The sequence below is a fragment of the Palaemon carinicauda genome, chromosome 19 (genome assembly GCF_036898095.1).
Source record: "Palaemon carinicauda isolate YSFRI2023 chromosome 19, ASM3689809v2, whole genome shotgun sequence".
Classification (NCBI taxonomy): Eukaryota; Metazoa; Arthropoda; class Malacostraca; order Decapoda; family Palaemonidae; genus Palaemon; species Palaemon carinicauda.
Window position 1 is genome coordinate 27,962,481 of NC_090743.1, and position 25,000 is coordinate 27,987,480.

The following is a 25,000-nucleotide window of genomic DNA, read 5'->3' on the forward strand; positions in this document are numbered from 1 at the left end:
GCACGCTTTGTAATTTTGTAATTTTTCACACATTTTAACGCAAATTGGGATAGATTACACTCAGCATAAGTTAAACATGTTATTATAAACTTACTTTGAATATCAGAACTTACCAAAAACATGGAATTAATAAAACCCAATATTTGTGAAAACTTATGGGGAGGTAAAAGAACAGCCTCTAGCGGCCTGGCGGAAAAACGATCCCTTCTGACTCGTAGACGCAGTTCGTTTTTTTCTTTCGTAATATAGTTCGGCCTATTCCTTTCAGTTTAGATAGTCTTACATTGTTTCTCTTCGTATTGTTTTGCTTAGTATTTTCCCACATTCCTGTTCCTCACCGAATATCTATCTATTTTCCCCGATATCCCTTCTTTCATATATGGGATATCCGCACTACGATTCCTTATTTCTTATTCTCTGTCGAAAGTGATGGCTTGAAGGGAAGCGCATGCTAGTCTCATTAAAATAGTGTAGAGGCGGTAATAAAAAAATACTATGCTTAATATCAGGTTTACAGAATAGGTTATACTTGCTACACAGCATAAAATTTATGTTATTATTATTTACATACTTACTGACGTAAGGTGCAAAACATAAGGAATCGTAGTGCGGATATCACATAGGCCTATATGAAAGAAGGAATATCGGGGAAAATAGATAGATATTCGGTGAGGAACAGGAATGTGGGAAAATACTAAGCAAAATATTACGAAAAGAAACAATGTAAGACTATTTAAACTGAAAGGAATAGGCCGAACTATATTACGAAAGAAAAAAACAAACTGCGTCTACGAGTCAGAAGGGATCGTTTTTCCGCCAGGCCGCTAGAGGCTGTTCTTTTACCTCCCCATAAGTTTTCACAAATATCGGGTTTTATTAATTCCATGTTTTTGGTAAGTTCTGATATTCAAAGTAAGTTTATAATAACATGTTTAACTTATGCTGAGTGTAATCTATCCCAATTTGCGTTAAAATGTGTGAAAAATTACAAAATTACAAAGCGTGCATCCGAAAACCAGCTGCTGTCGTTGACTTCGGCGGGTTGTGTTATTAAATCTAGACTTACCAAGACGATTCTTTATAATATATTTATTCTTTCACATTGTTTATTGACTAAACATATATATGATGGAGAAATATAGGTTGATAAATAAGTTTCGATTCACATTACTTGGTAATCATTCGAGAACAATGAAGGTGTTCGGACAAAAATACTTCCGACCAATCAAGTATCAGGAACCTTTCCGAGCTAAAAGGGCACCCCTGTGAGTCAAGTGCAAATATGCACCGCTATAAAAAATAGACTATAGGACATAAGAGAAAATGGTAATTAATGTAATACAGGAAAAGAGGTTTTAGGAGAAAACAGAAGTGATTTTCCACCAGAAATATCATACTCAGAAACAATTGATAAAATGAATAAGATGATAAACATTCCATTAACATCGATAAAATAAAGACAGAATTAGAAGGAGCCAAACAAATTTAACGGTCTCTAATTTTTCATCCTTTCATCCTAAGTTAGTAATCCTTGTTAAACATAAATACCCCTCCTCGTTTGTCCCCTGCAAGAGAAAGTACGAAGAATGTCCCATGATAGTTAGGTAACTATATCTCTGAAATTCCAGTCTTATGGGTGACTCTCCCCTCTTTAAGAGGCTTAACAATCTCTCGACTTAGAACAGAATCTTCTCAAAGTTTAAAGGAGTCAAAGTATCAAAGTATTTGCGACCCGTAGAAGGTGAGGAGAAAATTGCCCTGATAGGTTTTCGTAAGTCTTAGCTTTTGATTTAAATATATATTAATAAAGTTGTATTCAATTATTCCAGCTAATATAGCACTTGCAAAAATATTTTTACTTTACTGTTATGTAAAGGATTAGTTTTGTGAATAGTATTAAACAGGCGCAAAACATGAAATGTATATCTATAAATAAATCTATACGTGCATATACACACAACATATTAAATATATATATATATATATATATATATATATATATATATATATATATAAATATATGTGTGTGTGTGTTTGTATATATATATATGAATACACATATAGAAGAAATGAATATATACATAACAGTACACACACACACACACACACACACACACATATATATATATATATATATATATATATATATATATATATATAAATATATACATATATATATATATATATATATATATATATATATATATATATATATATATATCACAAATTTTAAGTAATTTGTATTTTTCCTAACAATACTTACCGAAGAAACACTTTCTAGGAGATTACTGGTAACTCCTCTCCGACGACCAGATTTTCACGTAGTTTCCCCCTACTTCCATGTTCTATACTGTCCTGAATAACGGGAAATAACATGACCTGGGGGCATTGCCCGAGAAGGTAGCGCGTCTTTGAGAAGCCATCGCCAGTAAGTTTTATGTAATGAACAATACCACGAGGTCAGTGGGGCACTGCGGGGACGGTTGGGGGGGCCCTAAACCGAAAGTGTTTCTTCGGTAAGTATTGTTAGGAAAAATACAAATTACTTAAAATTTGTGATTTGTTCCGACACAGAGACTTACCTCGAAACACTTTCTAGGAGACTTACACCTTAGGAGGGGGGAGTGCCCTTAAGCCCTGACCCCGATGGACAATAGGGAAAACTACGTAAAAGACTCATTAAGTGTGATATAACACTTACCCTTCTGCAATATCTTCGTTGTGCTTGATATGGCGAATTTTCGTCTTGTGTAATGAGCGATATTTCTTGATGACGACTGACGGTACGAGAAAGTTAGAAAAAGGGGGGAAAATAGAACTCGGCTCCTTGTGTCTAGATACTTTATGTTTCGCGATTGAGCCTGGGGCTTGAGCCGTCAAACCGAATGCAGGGCTGAGATGACCGGCCCGATAGAAAACCCGTCTAGGGACTTTCTCGTACAGTCCTTGAGATAATGTGCGGTGAAGGTCGACTGGTTGGACCAAGTTCCCGCTCGAAGAACCTGCGCTACTGACATGTTCTTTTCGAACGTTAGAGAGGTGCTAATGCCCCGAATATCGTGAGCTCTGGGTTTCCCCGGTGTAGGAAGACCTTGTTTTAAGTAGGCTTGCGTGATCACTTTCCTGAGCCAGAACGAAACCGTATTTTTGGATATGTTTTTCTTTATTTTTCCCCATGAGACGAAGAGATTCTTCATAGACGGGCGGAGGTTTGCCGTTCTCTTAAGGTATTTCCTAATAATCCTGACCTGGCATAATTTTAGGTCCTCCGGGTTTCCTTTATTCGGGATTGCCGGAATCGAAAAGCTCTCAAACCTCGGATCCCACACCGAGGGGTTCTGAGTCTTGGCGACGAAGGATGTGACAAACTTAAAGGTTACTTCCTTCCATCCCCTAGTGTGTTCCACCTCGAATGACAGTCCGTGTAGCTCGCCCACCCTCTTAGCCGAGGCTAATGCTAGCAAGAAGACCGCCTTGAGCGTGAGATTCTTGTCATCAATGTCCTTTAAGGGCTCGAATGGTGGTTTCCGTAACATATCTAGGACTCGCGCTAAGTCCCAACTCGGGATTCTAGGGGCGGAAGGGGGGCATGATTGTTCGAACGCTCTGATAAGCATGGAGATATGCCTGGAGGAGCCGATATCTATGCCCTTGAGAAGAAAGACTTGACCCAGGGCCGCCCGAACTCCCTTGATCGCTGGAACTGACATGTCTAACTTGTCCCTGAGATAAACCATGAAGTCGGCTATCACGGGCACTGACGCTTCCAAGGGCTCTATCTTCTTGTCCCTGCACCACTTCACGAATACCGCCCACTTAGACTGGTAGACGGCTGTGGATGATTTCCTCAGGTATAGCGACATCCTCCTGGCTGTCTTGCCGGAGTACCCTTGCTTCTTCAGGAGCCGCTGGATAATCTCCAGGCGTGAAGACGAAGGGCTTGCGGGTTTCTGTGAAACCGCTGAAAGTGTGGCTGTTTTAATAGGTCTGACCTGTCGGGTAGAGGCCAAGGAGGTAGGACGGTGAGGTTCCTTAGGTCCGCGAACCATTCTCTCTCCGGCCACCAAGGCGCTACCAAAGTCATCCTTAGGTTGGTTGCTGCCCTTACTCTGTTGAGGACCTGCCTTATCAGGGAGAAGGGGGGGAAGGCGTACACGTCCAGTCCGTCCCACTTGTGCTGAAAGGCGTCTTCCATTGCCGCCTTCGGATCTGGGACGGGAGAACAAAATACGGGGAGTTGCGCGTTCAACCTTGTTGCAAACAGATCCATTACCGGAGATCCCCACATCTGTATAACGTAGCTTGCCACTTGTGGGTGTAGGGACCATTCTGTCGCTACCACTTGCCCCACTCTGCTGAGGCCGTCTGCTAGGACGTTGTTCTTCTCTGGAATGAACCTTGCCGTCAGGATGACGTCCTTCTGTTCCGCCCATTTTAGGATTTGAAGGGCTAGTTCGCACAACTCCTTTGATCTCAGTCCCCCCTCCTTCTTCACGTAAGCCACCACCGTTGCATTGTCTGACATTAGGGCCACCGAATGCCCTCTCATGTCCTCCTCGAAGTGGTTGCAGGCTTCTTGGACCGCTCTCATTTCCAGGATATTTATGTGTAGGGATTTCTCCCCCTCTGACCACGCCCCCTTTGCTGTCTTTTCCCGGAGATGGGCTCCCCACCCGTCCTTCGATGCGTCCGTGAAGAGAAGGACCTTCGGAGGTTGGGAGGACAGTGGCATCCCCCTTAGGGTGTTCGACCGATCCTGCCACCATTCCAAGGCCTTCCTGGACTCCTGAAGGAGAGGAACCACAATGTCCGGGGAACTTTTCTGGTTCCAATGTTCTTTTAAGTTCCATTGAACCACCCTTAAGTTCTGTCTCCCGTGAGGTACCAGCTTCTCTAGGGACACCAGGTGCCCTACCAACCTTTGCCAATCCTTCGCTCTTCTGGGGCGACCCAGAAGGAAGGGCCGGAGCACTCGATCCAGGTTGTCCAGCCTTTCCGTGGTTGGGAATGCCTTGACCTGTAACGAATCCAGGACCATTCCCAGGTACGTCCTCCTGTTGGATGGGGTTAGCTGTGATTTCTCCAAGTTGACCACGATGCCCAGGGTCTTGCACAATTGAAGAAGATCTTCGCCCTGTTGTTTCAAGTCTTCCTTTGAGGATGAAAGGAGTAACCAGTCGTCCAGGTATCTGATGAGTCGAATGCCCCGTTCGTGGGCCCATATGGATACCGTCGTAAAGACCCTCGTGAATACCTGGGGGGCTGTTGAAAGACCGAAGCATAGGGCCTTGAATTGTAACACCTGGGCACCCCACTTGACCCGGAGAAACTTCCTGCTCGACGGATGAATGGGCACTTGGAAGTAGGCGTCCTTGAGGTCTATAGAAATCATAAAGTCGCCCTCTCTCAAGGATGCCATGACCGTTCTTGGAGTGTCCATTTTGAAGGTCACTTTCCTGAGAAACCTGTTGAGGGCTGACAGGTCTATTACAGGTCTCCACCCTCCTGTCGCTTTTTCCACTAGGAACAGGCGGCTGTAGAACCCCGGACCCGGGAATGTCACTGTTTCTAAAGCTCCCTTCTGCAGCAACGTCTTGACTTCTTCGTCCAACGCTGCCCTCTTCGCCAGGTCCTTGGGCACCAACCAGTCTGCCTGCGTTGCTGGAACTAGGGGGGTGTCTCTTCCATGAAGGGGATCCTGTAGCCCTCCTTTAGTACTGTTACTGTCCACGGATCTGCTCCGTAGAGCTTCCATGCTTGCCAAGTGCGTCTGAGGCATCCCCCTACCTGAGGCTTGGGCAGGGGAGGGGGGCCTCCCATCTTATCTCCTACGGGAGGAACGGCCTGTTCTCCCCCTCCTGGAGGAGTAGAAAGAAGACCTATACGTTGGGGGGTTAGAAGATGAACCTCTTCGGGGGGGAACCACAGAGGAAGACCACTGTCCTGACGAGGGTTCCCTCCTTCCTTGAGTTGGTGCGGTACGCGCGGCCATGGGTGCTTCTGTCACTGGCCTCCTGAAGATGGGGCGGCGTGCCGTCTGTGGCTTCAGGGTAGATAGCTCCCTCTTTTTGGCCAACTTCTCCACGACCTCTTCCGCCTTCTTCGTCGGAATAAGCTGCTCCCCCCAGACGGAGCAGGTCTTCAAGGCTTTCGCTTCCCTGTCAGGAATCTTAATGGGAAGGTTCTTGACTAGGGCGTCTCTTCTCCGGAGAATCCAGTTTGCGGAGAGAGCCAAAGACTGAAAGGTCAGGAATTTAAGGGCGCGGCTACCTGACCCCAGCAACTCATTCAGAGCCTCCCGTTTTGCAGGTTCCATGGAGTCTGTAGGAATCTGGGTGCCTACTAGGGTGGTGGCCCACCAATCCAGCCAGGAGGCCACATTAACTAAGTCCTTGGACATCTCCTCCATCATTGCCGACTCGGAAGGGGAGAAGAAGGTAGATGCTGCCGATGCCCTCCCGTCGGAGATGCCCTGGCACAGGATGTCTATGGTTTCCTCGGTCTTGCACGCACCGGTCGGCCTATTTTCTAAAGAGTAGTATTTCGTTTGCGACTTCAAACCCTGTAGGAGCTTTGCTGAGCTGTGACCCCTGCAGGAGTCGCTATTGCGGGATATGACCTTATCAATGTGAGTCTTTCCAATACCCACGTTACTGGCCTCGGGAAGAGAGAGAGAGGACTTTTTCTGGGCGGGGACAGCTATGAACTTGTTCAGGCCTGAAGTCCAGGGTTCTTCCTCTTGAGTGGCGGGTTCTATAAGGTTGTTATAACCCCTAATTAAGGCAAGGACTCTCCTGTACGCGGAGTCCTCCGTCACCGACGACTCGCCCTCCCCTCCTTCCGACCGACGGGGCGAATCGTGATCTCGGTCTCTGCCGTGATGGCGGGGTCCACGGCTCCCTTTACCTTCGACGTCCGCCGTCTCTCTCCTCTTCGTGGCCTTTTTCGGTGAAACGGTGTCCTCCGTGAGATAGTTCGACGGAGGTGTCCTTCCCCTTCTGGGGTCTCGATGGGGAGACCTATCGAGGCTGCCCGGCCTAGACGACGGCCCCCTGCTCTGGGCGGGATAAACGTCTCCAGGACGGGTCTTAGGCCTGCAAGATGTAGCCCTTCGCTCATCTGGTGATTCCCTGGCGCGGCACGTGGAGGTCCTTCTAGGGGGACTGTCTCCTGCCCGCTCATGTGTCGAACCAATAGGCTTGGAAAAGCCTTTAAAGTTGTTCCCTGGGACGAACACCCACGTCCCTTTCGGAGAGACTGGTCTCCTGCTTTTGGGTGTAGGGGAACGGGGACTCATCCTGTCCCGAGATCCTGTGGGAGACCGCGAAGGGGAGTTCCTCCGCACAGACCGACCTCGTTTCCACGTCCCTACCGGGGGGGTTGTTCTCCTGCTTTTGGGAGGAGGGGAACTGGGACTCACCCTGTCCCGAGATCTTGTGGGAGACCGCAAAGGGGAGTTCCTCCGCACCGACCGATCTCGTTTCCTCCTCTGTCGTCTCCTCCGTTCACTGCTTGACGAATCCGAAGAGTCACGTCCTGACGAGAAAGACTGACCCCCGTATCGGGACCTAGCACGTGACTGCGTTTTCTTGGGGCTACGCCGTACCCCTGACGGAGAAGGAATGGGGAGACTCTCCTGTAGCGAAGTCTTCGGCGGCAACCATCCCGACGGGCCCGCCAAACCGGGGAAGGCCTCGCCAAGGCCTTCCTCCATGTCCAGTGGGGACCTCATCGGAGTCCTCGGTACGTCCCAAGCCAATGGATCTTCTTGCGGGGACTCCTCTCTGCCGACGCCGCCATCCGTCGCTGATGCCCCTGGAACTTCCACCCAGGAACCTGACGAAGAAAAAGGGACACTATTAGACCACATGGGGTCCCCCGACGAGACGTGGCCCCTATGAGAGAGAGCCACGTCCCCCGGACCCCCACTACACTCACTTACGGTCGCCTGAGTTGCCTTGGCCAACGAAGGACCGCCCACAAATTCCCTCTCTTGGGAAAGAGGAGCCAACTGCTTGTTCTCCCTGGACTTACCTCGCCCCTTACTTTGGGTAGGGGAAGGCGGCTGTACCCTACCTGACCCTTCTCCTGCTGAAGTCGCAGGGGAAGAAACGCTAGTCTTCTTAGGGGACTTCTTCGATGCCTTCTTCTTTTTGGTACGGAATTTTATCCACTGGACCTCGGGCCAATCGGCACATTCGGAACACTTATCCGACGGCGAACAAGCTTTACCCCTACACGAGGTACACAACGTATGCGGGTCAATATCGGGCTTAGACAGAAAAGCCCCGCATGATCTACCGGCCCAAGGCCCAGGACAACGGCGAACGTGTTCCATAACGCAACACAAAGGGCCGTAGACACAAGCAAGCCACAAAGGAAAAGCACTAAAACACTAGGAAAGCACAAGGGAGCGAAATCAAAAGCACGTAGTGAAAGCACTAAACACACACTAAGAGATCCCGATCACGTGGGAAGCACGTGGAACCAAACACAAAGAGAATCGCACGGAGTATGAGGAGCTTCGTGAAGCACGTGTGTTCACGAACCGACCAGAAAACTTACTGGCGATGGCTTCTCAAAGACGCGCGACCTTCTCGGGCAATGCCCCCAGGTCATGTTATTTCCCGTTATTCAGGACAGTATAGAACATGGAAGTAGGGGGAAACTACGTAAAAATCTGGTCGTCGGAGAGGAGTTACCAGTAATCTCCTAGAAAGTGTTTCGAGGTAAGTCTGTTTCGGAACAATATATATATATATATATATATATATATATATATATATATATATATATATATATGAATACACATATAGAAGAAATATATACATACAGTACACACACACATATATACATATATATATACATATATGTATACAGTATATATATACAGTTTGTGTATATATATATATATATATATATATATATATATATATATATATATATGTATATATATATACACCACTCGATATGAATTAGTGTCTTCCTCTTATAAGCTAATAACGTTTATGAACTCAAGGGATGAAAACAAAAAACTACACAAGGAAACTATGCATTTCGGGAGATCCAAATCCGACCGCATATGTAAGTGGGCAAAAAAAAATCAAAGAATGAAAATCGAGGCAGGATTATCAGGGATAAAATTACCTGAGATAAAAGAACCCTTTAAGGCACCGACTAATTTGGCAGGAGCCTTTGAAATCAAATAGGTTGTGGTGGCCTAAGTGGTAACGTCCCTGACTTGTTATCGCCAAACTACACCTCGATTCCCGCGCAAACTCGTTAGCTCCTTTAGTGGCTGCAACCTCACCCTCTTGTGAGCTACGGTTTGTGGTTTTGCGGGAGCCTATAGGTCTACCTGTTGAGTCATCAGCAGCCATTGCCTGGCCCTCCCTGGTCCCATCTTGAATGAAGAGGGACTTGGGTGCTGTTCACATGTATCCATGGTCAGTCTCTATGTCACTCTCCCTTGCCTCTGTCATTCATGAGCGGCCTTTATACCTTTCAAAACCTACCATAGTTCACCCAGCGTCTGCACGATGCGAATATACCTGTATGTACAGTACGCTTTTTCACATTTTCGACATCTCCAGAACCGAATCGAAAATCAAAACAAAAGTGTATACCTGGTTTTGGGTCTTTATAAATCTATTCTAGAGCAAGTGGTTCCAGGAATTATAAAATGCTGTGTGAATTATATTATGTTCAAATAATACTTCGTTCGCCAAGATGGGACCACAGCAGAGATCCAAAGTTCCGTAAATTTATTGGTTTTGTGTCTTCTTGCGTAAAAATTACAATGTCCTTAGCGCAGAGAGAGAGAGAGAGAGAGAGAGAGAGAGAGAGAGAGAGAGAGAGAGAGAGAGAGAGAGAGAGAGAGTAACCGGATTGTTCACATCTCAGATTTGATTTCCATCTATTATCTCCCGAGCGAGGGATTTCTGAGCTAACACAAAAACTTTACTCAATAGCCAGTTTTGTATTATGTCTGTTCTATCCTGAGACATATGAGGTTTATTTTTAATAACCTCACCTACTGTACATTGAAACTATCTATTACTAGCTTAGCTTATAATAATAATAATAATAATAATAATAATAATAATAATAATAATAATAATAATAATAATAATAATAATAATAATAATAATAATAATAATATGATGTAGATTTTTGTTGAAGACCCTCTTAAAGGCAAGTTTGATTGAAAGCAATGGCTGCCTCAGTAGCATTAATTTTTCAGTCTATTTTCTCAATAGCTCGAATAATCTCCTTTTCTGTATTACTGCGTTCTACCAGTAATTGAGCAAACGTCATTGTTCATGGTTGCGAAGTCAAAATCTGGAAATCCAATTTGAGTATTTAATGCAAAGTTGACATTTAAGGTAAAGGAAAACAGTTATATTTACCTAAAATATCAACTTAGCATTAAATACTCAACTTGGACTTCCCGATTTTGACTTCCGTCATTGACCATGAACAATGACGTTTGCTCAATTACTGGTAGAACGCAGTAATACCGAAAAGGAAATTATTCGAGCTATTGAGAAAATAGACTGAAAAATTAATGCTACTGAAGCAGCCATGTTTTCCATAATAATAATAATAATAATAATAATAATAATAATAATCACCATCATCATTATCATCATCTTTATTATCATTATCATTATCATAATAATAATAATAATAATAATAATAATAATAATAATAATAATAAGACGGCCCAAGTGATCCAATTTGCCGATGGTCTTCTTGCTTTGAATACGATTAATGGAAAGTGATCATTCTATTTCAAATAAGTGATGAAGCTAATCACAGCAACCCTACAAACCAGGTGCCACCTTACAAGGGACAAATACCCCATCATTAGCTAGATTATTAAGATTTAGAACAATAACATCTACATAGACCATAATAACAGTGTTCAGTAGTGTCACAGTAATTTAAAGTAAAATTAATTTATGTTCTTGGGCTATGATTACTTTCATGAGCATTTAAAATCCTTCATAAAAAACACAATTACACATAATATATATATATATATATATATATATATATATATATATATATATATATATATATATATATATATATATATATATATATAATCATATATATATATATATATATATATATATATATATACACATATATATAATACCTTTCTGGGTGGGGATACCTCAACGTGATGAAAGGGTTTGAGATTTGTCATGACCAGCAAAGCTGTACCAGTTTGCTGTGAGCGATCAGACTAAAGTATCCCACTATCACCAATCCGCAGTTGGCCAGCGTGGCGATGAAAACTGGCCAAACGCCAGACATGAATTTACGTCTGAGGCCCTTGTCCTAAAGTGGACTAGGAACGGCTACATTTGTTTATACACACAAACAAACATTACATATATATACATATATATATATATGTGTGTGTGTGTGTGTGTGTGTGTGTGTGTGCATATATACATATATATATATATATATATATATATATATATATATATATGTGTGTGTGTGTGTGTGTTTGTGCGTGTGTGTGTTTCCTTGTATGTATTGAATGGATACATGTATATATTGTGGGTCTTTGTGATAGTACAGGTATCAGAAAAGTTATCTATCAAAGCCTTAGTACATATAGCCAAACTCACAAGTGGAGATTCTGTGTAACATTTCGTCTTCATTCACGTAAATATCAATGACAGATTTTCTCCCAATTCTCGTCATTTTACAAAACTTAGGAATTCTCTTCACGCTTCTATTTTCTTTGACATGTACAATATTAGATCTTTAATCTCAAGTCAGATGCTTATTTATGGAAATAAGACTTTAAGTCTTCACTTATTTTAAGACTTGACTACCATGCTATATTCATTTCTTATTAAAAGCATAAAGCAGTACAAAAAAAAAAAATCATGAAACTGGAAAAGCGATGAAATGTTAAAACGCAATATACTATAAAAAGTTGGGTTTTCATTTTACACGAAAAGTCTTAAAAGGAAAATGTGATTGAAATTTTCATAAAGTTCAAAGATATCTCATCAAGAAATCCTTTTCTACCTTTACCTAAAAAATATCATAAAACTGACATAATTATCTAATTCAAAACACCCACGATAGTAGCAGAGAGAAAGCATGAAGACTTAAATAACATCCCAGTTAACTATATTTATGACACTATGTTGAATAATCATTGGTTTTTATCAAATTATGATTCAATTAAATAACAATGAACTAATTTCCTATAACCTTTTGAATCCAATTCCGCACATGTCAAATGACGATGTTAAGTGAATTTTGTTATTTCCGATTTCCCTTAATATTATTCACTTTCTCAATTCATGATGCGAATTCCTCTGTTGTTTTCAGCATTGACTTTCAAAACAACATATATTACATTTCTAAACTAAAATCGCTACGTGTAATTCTTCTTATGGATAAGACGAAAATATAGTGGATTTTATATTTCTCAAATGTTTCATGAAAAAAAAAAATTTCATCCGAGTATCCTTCAATACGAAAATATCAATAAAGCTCAATTTATAACGAAATCCAAGACTTTCATACAACGCAGTCGATCGTTCTGAAAATTTCACATCAAACTTTTATCACGAGACAATGAAAATCAGAGATTCTCTGGGCAATATCCTCTTCCAAGTAGAACACTATAAGGAAAGGGTGAAATCAAAGGATAGGAGTAATATCAGGAGACCCAATTTCATGATATGACATAACACTGACATATTTTCCCTGTTGGGGCTTCTGGGCTTATAGCATTCTGCTTTTCCAACTAAAGTTATAGCTTAGCCAGTAGTAGTAGTAGTAGTAGTAATAATAATAATAATAGTAATAAGGCCACGGTATATGAGCCGTAACCAGAGAGCGGGATCCAATATAGAACTGTCAGGCCAGTCAATGGACCCAATAACTCTCTAGCGGTAGTATATCAATGGGTGGATGGTGCCCTGGCCAATCTACTACCTTGAGTGTTATGCATTTCTAGTGTGGCTGAGACGTCAAATGATAACAGTATGAAATATGGCAACTAGATCTGTAATATTTGCATATTTTCGCTAAGATTGAAGAATGCTCCGACTATATCCTAGAACCCCTTTGTCTGTTTTGTCATGGTGACACTAGAGACATCTGACGAACGATTCCCCCCCCCCCCCCAGAGTGTTGGCGGACATTTGAATCTAACTGTACATCACCTCGATGACAGGTGCTTACAACAAGAATAACGGACCGAAGCCCAATTTTAGATCTACCAGCTGCACTATCAACTTTAGATTGTGGCCGCATTTCATTACGACAAGCGATTTACAAATGGAAAGTAAATAGCTTTTCCTAATTAACAGAGACTACGACTGATGTGATTATAAGTATTTCGATACCCCGAAAGATTTTGCTGTCTCTAACTTCCGCGGTGGATAGTCAATTCGTGTTTCTACTACCATTTAATTTGGCGTAATACATGACTAAAGTTACGTAATATATTTAATTGTTGAGATAAACAATATCTTTAAAATATATTTCAAAGTAAATATTTTCACGACACTGTTAAATACCATTTAGAATATATGTTAACTCTCTCTCTTTCTCTCTCTGTAATTATATATATATATATATATATATATATATATATATATATATATATATATATATATATATATATATATTTATATGTAATTATATATGTATATATATATAATATAGAATGAGATATATATACTTATATATATACACACATACCGGTATATATATATATATATATATATATATATATATATATATATATATATATATATATATATATAGATACATATATACAGAGAGAGAGAGAGAGAGAGAGAGAGAGAGAGAGAGAGAGAGAGAGAGAGAGAGAGAGAGAGAGAGAGAGAGAGAGAGAGAGAGAGAGAATGCATTATTTATCCTTATGGAAAAAATAGCCACCATGTGAACTAAGAAAAAATATATTGAAATATAAAAGAGCAAAAAACTTACTTGAATGTAAGCAAAAGAGAAAAGACTCTTTGTGCCCACGGCGCCATCACCAATAACGACCAATTGCAGAACTCGTTCTGGGATCTTTCAGTTTCTGTAAAATGAAAAGCAGAAATGTAACTGAGTGAATGTTTTTATAAAAAATGAATGGATAAAAGAAAAATGAAAAATCCTTTTATGAGGAGTGGGTAAAAATAAAGGTAAATGCAGCAAACCCCGTATATAACTAATTCTTGGACTAAAGATTGAATGCACAATAAACCTTGGGTAGTTAACTGGTCTCCTGAATATTATATTACCAATAAAATATTGATAAATTCCCAAGAAAATGTCCTCTTTACGGATAACTTGAACTATATTACTTTCATTCTACATAGATTCCTTATAATGAAGAATAAAAGTAATATGGAGAAAATTAAACACAGAGAAAATGGATATATTCCCCTTGTTATTCTAAGCAAGGACAAAATCTTTTAAGTGGCTCTCAATTGTAAATAAAACACCAAATGCAAACGTTTGAATCCTAGTTAAAGTATATGCAGAGTAAATTCAATAATAGGGGTTCTTTTAGGTTTAATTTCATGCACAACGTTCTAATAATATTAGATTCAAATAGACTTATCTCTGCATGACTGAGTCCCTATTCACAGCGTCATTTCTAAGTGATCACGTGGCCATAGCTTAGCAATTATATATGCACGATTTATTTTAATGTTGTTACTGTTCTTAAAATATCTTATATTGATTGTTAATTACTTCTCTTGTAGTTTATTTGCTTCCTTTCCTCACTGGGCTATTTTCCCTGTTGGAGCCCTAGGGTTTATCGCATTCTGCTATTACAACTAGGGTTGTAGCTTAGCAAGTAATATATATATATATATATATATATATATATATATATATATATATATATATATATATATATATATATATATATCAATACAGAGTAATCAGCATCATTGGAGTAATAACGGAAAAGCAATATGTTACTTTTAGGAGCTCAGTAAATATGGGATACAGTACAGACACTAACACAGGAACACTCATTAGAAGGGAAAGATATTTGAAAATCTAAATCAGTCATCTAATATTTTCCCATTTTATAGATATTCTGAATAATTTACATTTCAAAAATATTCAGAATCAATTTAAAATTATCAAAATGAATAGCACAGAAGTTGCATCTACCTTTCTTAACATACAGGTAGCAAGATTTTTTATCAGTTGTTCCTGTGGAACGATGACGCTACCTTATATAAGCCTCTAAATTGCAAGGGACAGTGACAATGCCCTAACAGGATAAAACCATCCACTCAAGCTATGACCAGGGAGGACCAGGCTACGGATGCTGATGACTCAGCAGGTAGACATATAGGCTCCCCAAAACTACCCATCCTTAGCTTACAATGAATGGTGAGGCTGCAGACACTATAAGAAACTATCGAGATCGAGCGGATCTCGAACCCAAATCCAGCAGATCGCCAAGGAAGGGACGTTTCCAATAGGCCACCAGAACCTCTACCTAATTTTCAGTAACTGTAGTAAAAATACCACTATAAATGATAATCATCATTAATACCTGTGATTCACTATGCCACGGGAATAGGGGAAGATGGAGAGAAGTGATATCTATGATGCAATCAAGAAGTTGAGAGAAAATACAATAGACTTGATAAGTCCTCCTACCAGGACGAACTCATATTAGTAAGAAGCAAACTTTAGATTTATAGAGAAACCCCACACATATACTATAGTCAATTCATTTTAGTGAGGCAGATTTGCACCGACTCGCAGGGGTGCCCTTTTAGCTCGGAAAGGTTTCCTGATCGCTGATTGGTTGGACAAGATAATTCTAACCAATCAGATAGCAGGAAAATTTTTCGAGATAAAATGCGCCTCATTAAAAAAAAATAATGAGTATAGCTCCTAATGGCAATGTTACTGTATGCCGTATTCTAAACTTTTGGAACATGCAATCTAACTCCAACTGGACCAATTTATGAAGGTTGCATATATACATTTTTTATTTACCTGAACTGTTTACTGTTAATTTGTAAGGAAATATTCATGAGGACGTTTACAAGGATCCTATGGAAATTAGGTTAAAACATGAAATTACTAAAAATACAATATCAGAATGCGTTTAAAGTATCAATCAAACCTTTTATAAACAAAAATTGGAACATTTTGGAATATCGCACAATTAAGTTATTTTTTCCATGTCTTGGGCTTACATAAATTTTTAAACTTCAGAATTTGACAAAAATCTTGTACCTTAATTTCACATTACGTGTAAATTTTAAACCGATCGTAAAACAACTACCATTGCCAATTAATATTCCTCTTTAGCTTTACTTGATTATGATTATTATTATTACAAGCTAACCTATAATTGTAGTTGGAAAAGCAGGTTGCTATAAGCCTCCAACACGGGAAAGTAGCCAAGTGAGGAATGGAAGCAAGGAAATAAACAAATCACAATTGAAATAATAAACAATCAAAATAAAATGTTTTAAAAACAATAAAATTAAATTAGATCTTTTTAAATATTCTACAAAACTTCAAAAAGAAAGAGAAAGAGAAACAAGACAGAACACCATGCCCAAGTGTACCTTCTAAAAATTGACAACCAAATGGCTTATTCCTGTTCTAGCGGAAAGGAGATATATGAATGGGATCTGGTGTGGGGGTGGGGGTGGTGGAGGGTAGTGACTAACCTCATAAAAAAGTTGTTGAATAAAAGAAACCTGGAAAGGCTATGTGAGAATTTCCTAGTCTACATGCATAATATAAGGTCGCAGAGCCGAATGCTTTCCGAAAATGGCGCCTTATACGAATGAAAATGGAATATGGAGTTAATAAATAAGAAAGTAAATTTATGAAATATATTAGACTATTCAATACAATATTAATGCAATAAAGGGTAAGTGTCTGACTATGAATATATATATATATATATATATATATATATATATATATATATATATATATAAAATCATCTCCTCCTACGCCTATTGACGATTACGGCCTCAAGAGGTTTCATTGGCTAGATTCATCAAAGGATAGCCAGTTTCTTAAGAGGGATACACACACACACATATATATATATATATATATATATATATATATATATATATATATTTCTTTCCGATCACACTAAGCGGCATTGCTAGACGTATAACTATTCAGTCTCATCTCATCCCTCAGGTATGGGGAGAGATGGGGTACCCGAGAGGTACGCTCGAAAACCATAAATGGGGTGAAAGGTTGAATCTATGTGTGTGTGTGTGTGTGTGTGTGTGTGTGTGTGTGTGTGTGTGTGTGTGTGCATATTTATATAAATATTTAGCCGTCATTTATGACGGGTCACGTACACAGGCATAAAATATTATTTCCTCATCCCAGATCTTCCAATAGGTGCGCTCATTTGGCACATCGAAGTCACTTTAAGTTTGTAACTTACCTGAATGAGAAGTTATTTGGTGGCATAAAATGAAATAAAATATTTTTTGATTGTTCGTTACTCCTCGTATAGTTTATCTATTTCCTTATTTCCTTTCATTACTGGGCTATTTTCCCTGTTGGAGCCCTTGGGCTTATAGCATTTTGCTTTTTATGCTAGGGTTGTAGCTTAGCTTATAATAATAATAATAATAAGAATAAGAATAATTTTAAAAAATAATAATAATAAAAATAATAATAATAATAATAAAAAATTCTTTAAAATGAAGATGAAGACAAACAAGGAATATAAAGAAACATGAACGATATGAATTTGTCATTGAAGAAATACAATTTCTTTGCCCGGTAAATTCTATTCTAATCGTATCATGAAAATTATTCGGAAACAATTGATCGAAAACAATTATTCGAAAAACAGCTATTCGAATGGAAACTAGTTTGAAAGAAAGTTATTCGATAGGACAATTATACGAAATAGTAATTATTCGAAAGACTATTGTATTATAGCACAATGTTTTAGCAAGAGTCAGTAAGTTAAAGCTGCCAACTTATAATTTATAGAGAATGGTTTACACTATGATCCTATCACATGCAACGACAAATACATACTCATCATCATCTCCGCATACGCATGTTAAAGCAAAGAGCTTTGGTTTGATTTCGCTGGTCGTCTCTATCTTGAGCTTTTAAATCAATACTTCTCCACTCATCGTCTCCTACTTCACGCTTCATACACCTCGGCCATGTAGGTCTGGGTCTTCCAAACCTTATAGTGCCTCGTGGAGCCCTGTTAAACGTTTGATAAACTAATCTCTCTAGGGGAGTGCGAAGAGCATGCCCAAACCATCTCCATCTACCCCTCCCCATGATCTCATCCACATATCGCACTCGAGTAATCTCTTTTATAGTTTTATTTCTAAATCTGTCTTGCCATTTAACTCCCAATATTCTTCTGAGGGTTTTGTTCTCAAATCTACAAAATATGTTGGATAGTGTTTCATTGTCATACCATGACTCATGTCCATACAGTAACACCGACCTCACTAAACTGATAATAATAACCTGATTTTTATATGTAATTTCAGGCGATTTGATTTCCAATTTTTGCTTAACCTAGCCATCGTCTGATTTGATTTTTTCAGTCTTTTATCAAACTCCAATTCTCAAGACCCTGTATTGGAGATTATAGTTCCTAAATACTTAAATGATTCTACCTCATTAATCCTTTCTATTTCCAATGATATTTCTTCTTCCATTGCATACTCCGTTCTCAACATCTGTGTCTTTCTTCTAATTATCTTGAGCCCAACCTCATGTGATATTTCATGCATTCTGGTAAGCAAGCATTGCAAATCCTGTGGTGTTTTGCTAACAAGGACAGCATCAGCAGCATACTCTAAGTCACCTAATTTCCTATTACCAAAAAAATCCAATCCTTCTTCACCATCCCCAACTGTTCTATGTATTACAAGATAGTTGACAACATATTCCCTTTAAGTACTCCACCGTTCACTGGAAATTCATTTCATAGGACTCCACTAACATTAACTTTGCACTTGCAGTGCTCATGAATAGACTTGATCAAATTTACATATTTAAGAACTCCATAATAACTCAACAAAATTGGCCGGTGCACGCTATCAAAAGGTTTTTCATAGTCCTTAAATGTCATCGAAAGATTGATTACTATATTTTACACATTGCTGTACATGTTTTAAATTTAAAATTGGGTCGGTAAAACTCCTACCTTTTCTAAATACGCACTATATATATATATATATATATATATATATATATATATATATATATATATATATATATATATATATATATATATATATATATATATATATATATATATTTAAGGGAGAGAGAGAGAGAGAGAGAGAGAGAGAGAGAGAGAGAGAGAGAGAGAGAGAGAGAGAGAGAGAGAGAGAGAATCACTCTATATATATATATATATATATATATATATATATATATATATATACTTATATATATACATATATACTGTATATATACATACATATATGTATATATATATATATTATGTATATATATATATATATATATACTGTGTATATATATATAAATATATATATATATATATATATATATATATATATATATATGAGAAAGATAGAGAGAGAGAGAGAGAGAGAGAGAGAGAGAGAGAGAGAGAGAGAGAGAGAGAGAGAGAGAGAGAATGTATGCATTTGAATTAGGTCAACCAAACGGCAAACGAAAATAAACAGCCGGTTGGGGGTTCTTAACCCGGTTCAATACATCTCCATTTTCAACCTAAGACAAGGTTCCGCAATAGACGTCTTTCCGTGGGCGTACATAGACACGTAGGCGTGCATATTAACTTGGCCTTACATATACATGATGAATTTATTTGTAGTATACGAAAAGTGTTTGCTGAAAAATAATGAATTAAGAATGTTCTCTGGAAATCAGTAGAACTAATGGACTCACAAAGACATATAAATAAAAAACCTAAAATGGAGTTCTGCTAAAGTTCATGCTTCCATTTATATATAAGTTTACAGAGAAATTCATTACCTGTTGCCAGAATTATATTTATTCAGTTAATTCGTTTTCAGTTTATTTTGAAAATAAATATATTTTTTTTCTGGTAAAAAAATTATTCCATTAAGATTTAAAGCACTACTGCAGAGGTTTTGTTTACTTGGAAGTGTAAATAAAGTTCCATTTCGATATATAAACTAAATATCGGAACAGTTTACAGTTTACAGCTACAAGAATTCCTTTAAAACTAATCGATTCATACATTTTAGTACAGTTATGTGCTAAAAAAAAAAAGGCGATTGTTCCCATACAGAAAAATTTCTCATAATGGACGTTTCATTTTACATATTATTCAAATTATATCTTCAACAGTCTACAAAAAAAAAGTATATTGCAGAGCAATTCTAATTTACTGTTACATAATTCATCTACATAAATAATGCATGATATATATATATATATATATATATATATATATATATATATACACAAACACATATACATATATAGACAAATGATATACACACACATTATATATATATATATATATATATATATATATATATATATATATATATATATATATATATATCAACAATAAATGCAACCGTTTCTAGTCCACAGCAGAACAAAGTCCTCAGACATATCAATTCATCGAGAGAGAGAGAGAGAGAGAGAGAGAGAGAGAGAGAGAGAGAGAGAGAGAGAGAGAGAGAGAGAGAGAGAGAGCCCTCGCTAAATCATGCTTAAGCTTTGGAACCGACATACCCAAAAAGATTCATGGTAATAATAGATTAGTTGATTCATTACGAACACTTACATATGACAAAAGTTGAAGGAGCTATTGCAATGGTAACTGTAAACAAAATTATTTTTGGGAGTGGAAACAATTGTAATATTGTTTCCTAATTCTACCATAAACACTGTGTAGAGTAATTCCAATAACAAAATATTAAAGAAAACCTCGAGGTGTTGTAGTTAGTAAATGGGGGGGGGGGGGGGGTTGAGTCTGTGTGCACGTGTATGCATATTTATATAAATATTAAAATGTCATTTTTATGATATCGGATTTTGGTTCGATGTAAAATAATAATCTCAAAAGTTTAATTGAATTTATTTATTTCAAGCTTTAGGCAATCTGTACCAGGTATCTTTTGAAAACAATATCAGGATATTTTTCCCGTATTGCAAACTATTTTGGTCTGGATACAAATGTAATTACTTTCAATAAAAAAACTTAAATACTTTAATGTGAAAATTATTATAACTTGACTTTCTAGATTACCTAACACCAAAGAAGGTAATAATGAATTTAAATTTAGAGTATTCAGTAAAGCTACCAGAATTTCGTCCTGTATACATTTACATACAGCCCACAGCAATAACCAACGTAACATTTTTTATTTTTGAGAGCATTAGGTGAATGTAGCTCTGAATGCAAGGATATGATTGTAATTATAAAAAAAAAAAAGACAAGAAATCAGAAAATTATTGTATAGTGTTAGACAAAGTATTGAGAGCAGCTACAGCTTCTTTAAAACAACAGAGAAAACACCTACTTTAATTACATTATAAAAACTATATTAAAGATATTCTCCACAACTCTTAGTTCAAACAACAAACTCAATTTAGAAGCATTCAATGCTAGCAAAATGAAACAAGAAATCTTGCGCAGTTTAACCCTTTCATTATCAGTGGTAAATTTAACACCTACTTTTATTACATTATAAAAACTATATTAAAGATATTCTCCACACCTCTTATTTCAAACAATAAACTTACATGTAGAATCATTGAACATTAGTAAAATGAAACAAGAAACCTTAAGGAGTTTAAACCCTTTCATTGTCAGTGGTAATTTCAACAAAACCTCTGATTTAGCAAAATCTTTAAGACCATACAAACCTTAGACAGTTTATATTAATTGTAAAGTTCGCGTCAAGACCTTTCCATTGAATACAAACTTTCTACAGTTTGGGTAATTTAAAAGAGGCTTCCCTTATTCAAATTTTGACTAAATCACCAATTGCAGTGAATTGGTTAAAAGAAATTTTATTCATTCATGCTTGTAAAATTAATCATGCCATTTCGAGTAAAATTTATTGATCCTATATACAAATATGTTAAAAATAAATTTAATTTAATCCAGTACCAAGAATAAAGCTTTTTTTTTAATATGAATACTAACTGAAAAGTTAATACAATCAATCCATTCACATCAAAGGAATATGTAAAACCCATAGACTTTACGTTATAGTCTATATTGTCTTCAGCTTCATGAGACGAACGATATATTTCTTGAATCCCACAAAAATGGTTATGATCCACCTCTCGGAAGGTAACATTTTTACAACCATTTGCATACTTGTTTCTACAGTTATCCTCGCTTATATATCTATTAAATATATTTCATCTATACTTTTCAAAGAAATCTAAAACAGGCATAGTGATTCTTTGCCTAAATTCATTCGTCTTAAATTCGGAGTGACTGGTTTGGTGCAAAAGTAGGTCCTTCCCAAAGCTGTTTAGTGGTTTCATCGTTGCTTCCTATCTTTGTGGCGAAACAAAGGACAACAGATCAGTAGCAAATGGTAGAATAAGAAATAAAGACGTAAATGGATTTAAACGTATTGCTGTTAGGTGTTTTGAAAATGCTAATGTTATAGGCGTTCTCTACTCTGAAAAATCTCCCTAGATTCAGCAGTTAAAAATAGAAATGTTCCTTAAGGTAACCTGTTAGTGATTTTTATCCTTTTGGATTTCCTCATACTAATTTATATTTAGGAGCAGATTATGAAACGGTTATAACATTGAACGAAGATACAGATAGTAATTTCGACTGTTTGGGTTCCTAAAAAACATCATGAAATAAATATAAAATCAGCAATCTCATATCACAATATCGTAGACAATTATACACATATGAAATAACTAAGATACTCTAACATATGCAAAGGCTTATGAATAAATAAAGGTAACACTATAACTGTTTATATATATATATATATATATATATATATATATATATATATATATATACATATATATATATAATATATATATATATATATATATATATATACATATATATACATATATATATATATATATATAAAATATATATATATATATATATATATGTATATATATATATATATGTGTGTGTGTGTGTGTGTGTGCGCTTGCGCTTCTGTTATGTTTAACATGTAAATTTAAATGTATGTATGCATGAATAGAAAGATAGATACATAAAAGGAAAAAAAATAAAGTGGTGTAGTATTGTGAAGGACGGCAAATAGAAAAAAAAAAGACATAACGAAAACACTGTGAACTTCGTTAAATTAATTTACATCAGTAAATTTAACTGATGCAATGTTGTGTAAAGAATTCATGATATGCAACTACCCATTGAAAATAAACAGAACCTTGTATATTTAGCGTTGAAACTAAATGAACAACAAATCCACCTATTTGTATTTCTGAAACATATATCGGATCCCAGGAAACTTTAAATGAAGCAATCAAGATTGAAAATACTACGTATAAAATCATTTGACGTTTCTCTCTTATCTAGTAAGATCAAAGAAGTTTCTACCAGCTGATTGTAAGATGTAAACGAAGAAGATTCATCCTTTGTCTTGTCTAATCCCAAAGGAGACCGAGATCTTACACGGAAATCTTCAAAGTAAAATTGCTTATCATATCACTTCCGGGATGTACTGTATATCTTAAGCTACGACCCATATTTGAGTTATAAGGACAGCGTGTATGACATTTTATTTTCGTAGAGGGGCATTAATGTCTAGCATTTTGTTTCATAGAGGGAAAGTATTGTCTAGTATTTTGTTTAGTAGAGAGCCAGTCATGTCTAGCATTTTGTTTCATAGAGAAAGACGATGATATTTAGCATTTTGTTTCATAGAGGGACAGTAATGTCTAGGATTTTGTATAGTAGAGACACAGCTATGTCTAGCATTTTGTTTCCTTCAGGGACGGCAATATCTAGCATTTTGTTTCGTAGAATGACAGTAATGTCTAGCATTTTGTTTCGTATAGAGAAAGTAATGTCCAGCATTTTGTTTCGTAGAGGGTCAGTGATGTCTAGGAGTTTGTTTCGTAGGGGGGAGAGTAATGTCTAGGATTTTGTTTCGTAGAGGGACAGTAACGTTTAGCATTTTGTTTCATAGAGGGGCAGTAATGCCTAGCGTTTTGTTTCATAAAGGACAGTAATGTCTAGCATTTTGTTTCGTACAGGGACACTAATGTCTAGCAATTTGTTCGAGAGGGACAGTAATATCTAGCATTTTGTTTCGTAGAGGGGCAATTATGTCTAGCATTTTATTTCGTAGAGGGACAGTAATGTCTATCATTTTGTTTCGTAGAGGGACAGTTATGTCTGACATTTTGTTTCATAGAGGGGACAGTATTTCTGTTTCATAGAGGGGACAGTATTTTTGTTTCACAGAGGGACAGCAATGTCTAGTATTTTGTTTCGTAGAGGGACAGTAATGTCTGGCATTTTGTTTCTTAGAGGGACAGTAATATCTAGCATTTTGTTTCGTAGAGGGACAGAAATGTCTAGCATTTTGTTTCGTAGAAGGATAGTTATGTCTAGAACGTTGTTTCATAGAGGGATAGTAATGTCTAGAATTTTGGTTTCTTGAACATTTCCTTTTTTGGTTAAGATTCCTTTCCTCATTTTTTTCTTTGATAAATAGGCCGTTATGGTCGTTTCAATTTATCGCCATCAACTCCATAGAAGAAAAGGGTTCGAAATGGGTAAAATGTAAATTTTCCAACCATAAATCACTTAAATCTTCATCCTGTATTGATCGATAATACATATCACAACCTAGCATCTTAACTTTTGGTGGCAAAAATCACATCAATTATGAATATTTAGCATTGCGTTTCTTTATTCTTATAAAACACTAGTGTATGCGACAAGTCTAAAATGATTGCTAAATATCTAATATTTAGATAGATAGGCATACACACAGATAAT

The 25,000-nt window shown here is 37.3% G+C and overlaps 1 long non-coding RNA gene across 1 annotated transcript in view; it reads right to left on the reverse strand.

Annotated features, from left to right (window-relative positions):
• The window catches only part of LOC137658541 (uncharacterized), a 347,029-nt gene that overhangs the window by 187,473 nt on the left and 134,556 nt on the right, over nucleotides 1-25,000 (reverse strand). The window contains exon 3 of the long non-coding RNA XR_011047363.1: nucleotides 14,002-14,095. This is a non-coding gene — a long non-coding RNA (uncharacterized lncRNA). The remainder of the gene's footprint in view (nucleotides 1-14,001; nucleotides 14,096-25,000) is intronic.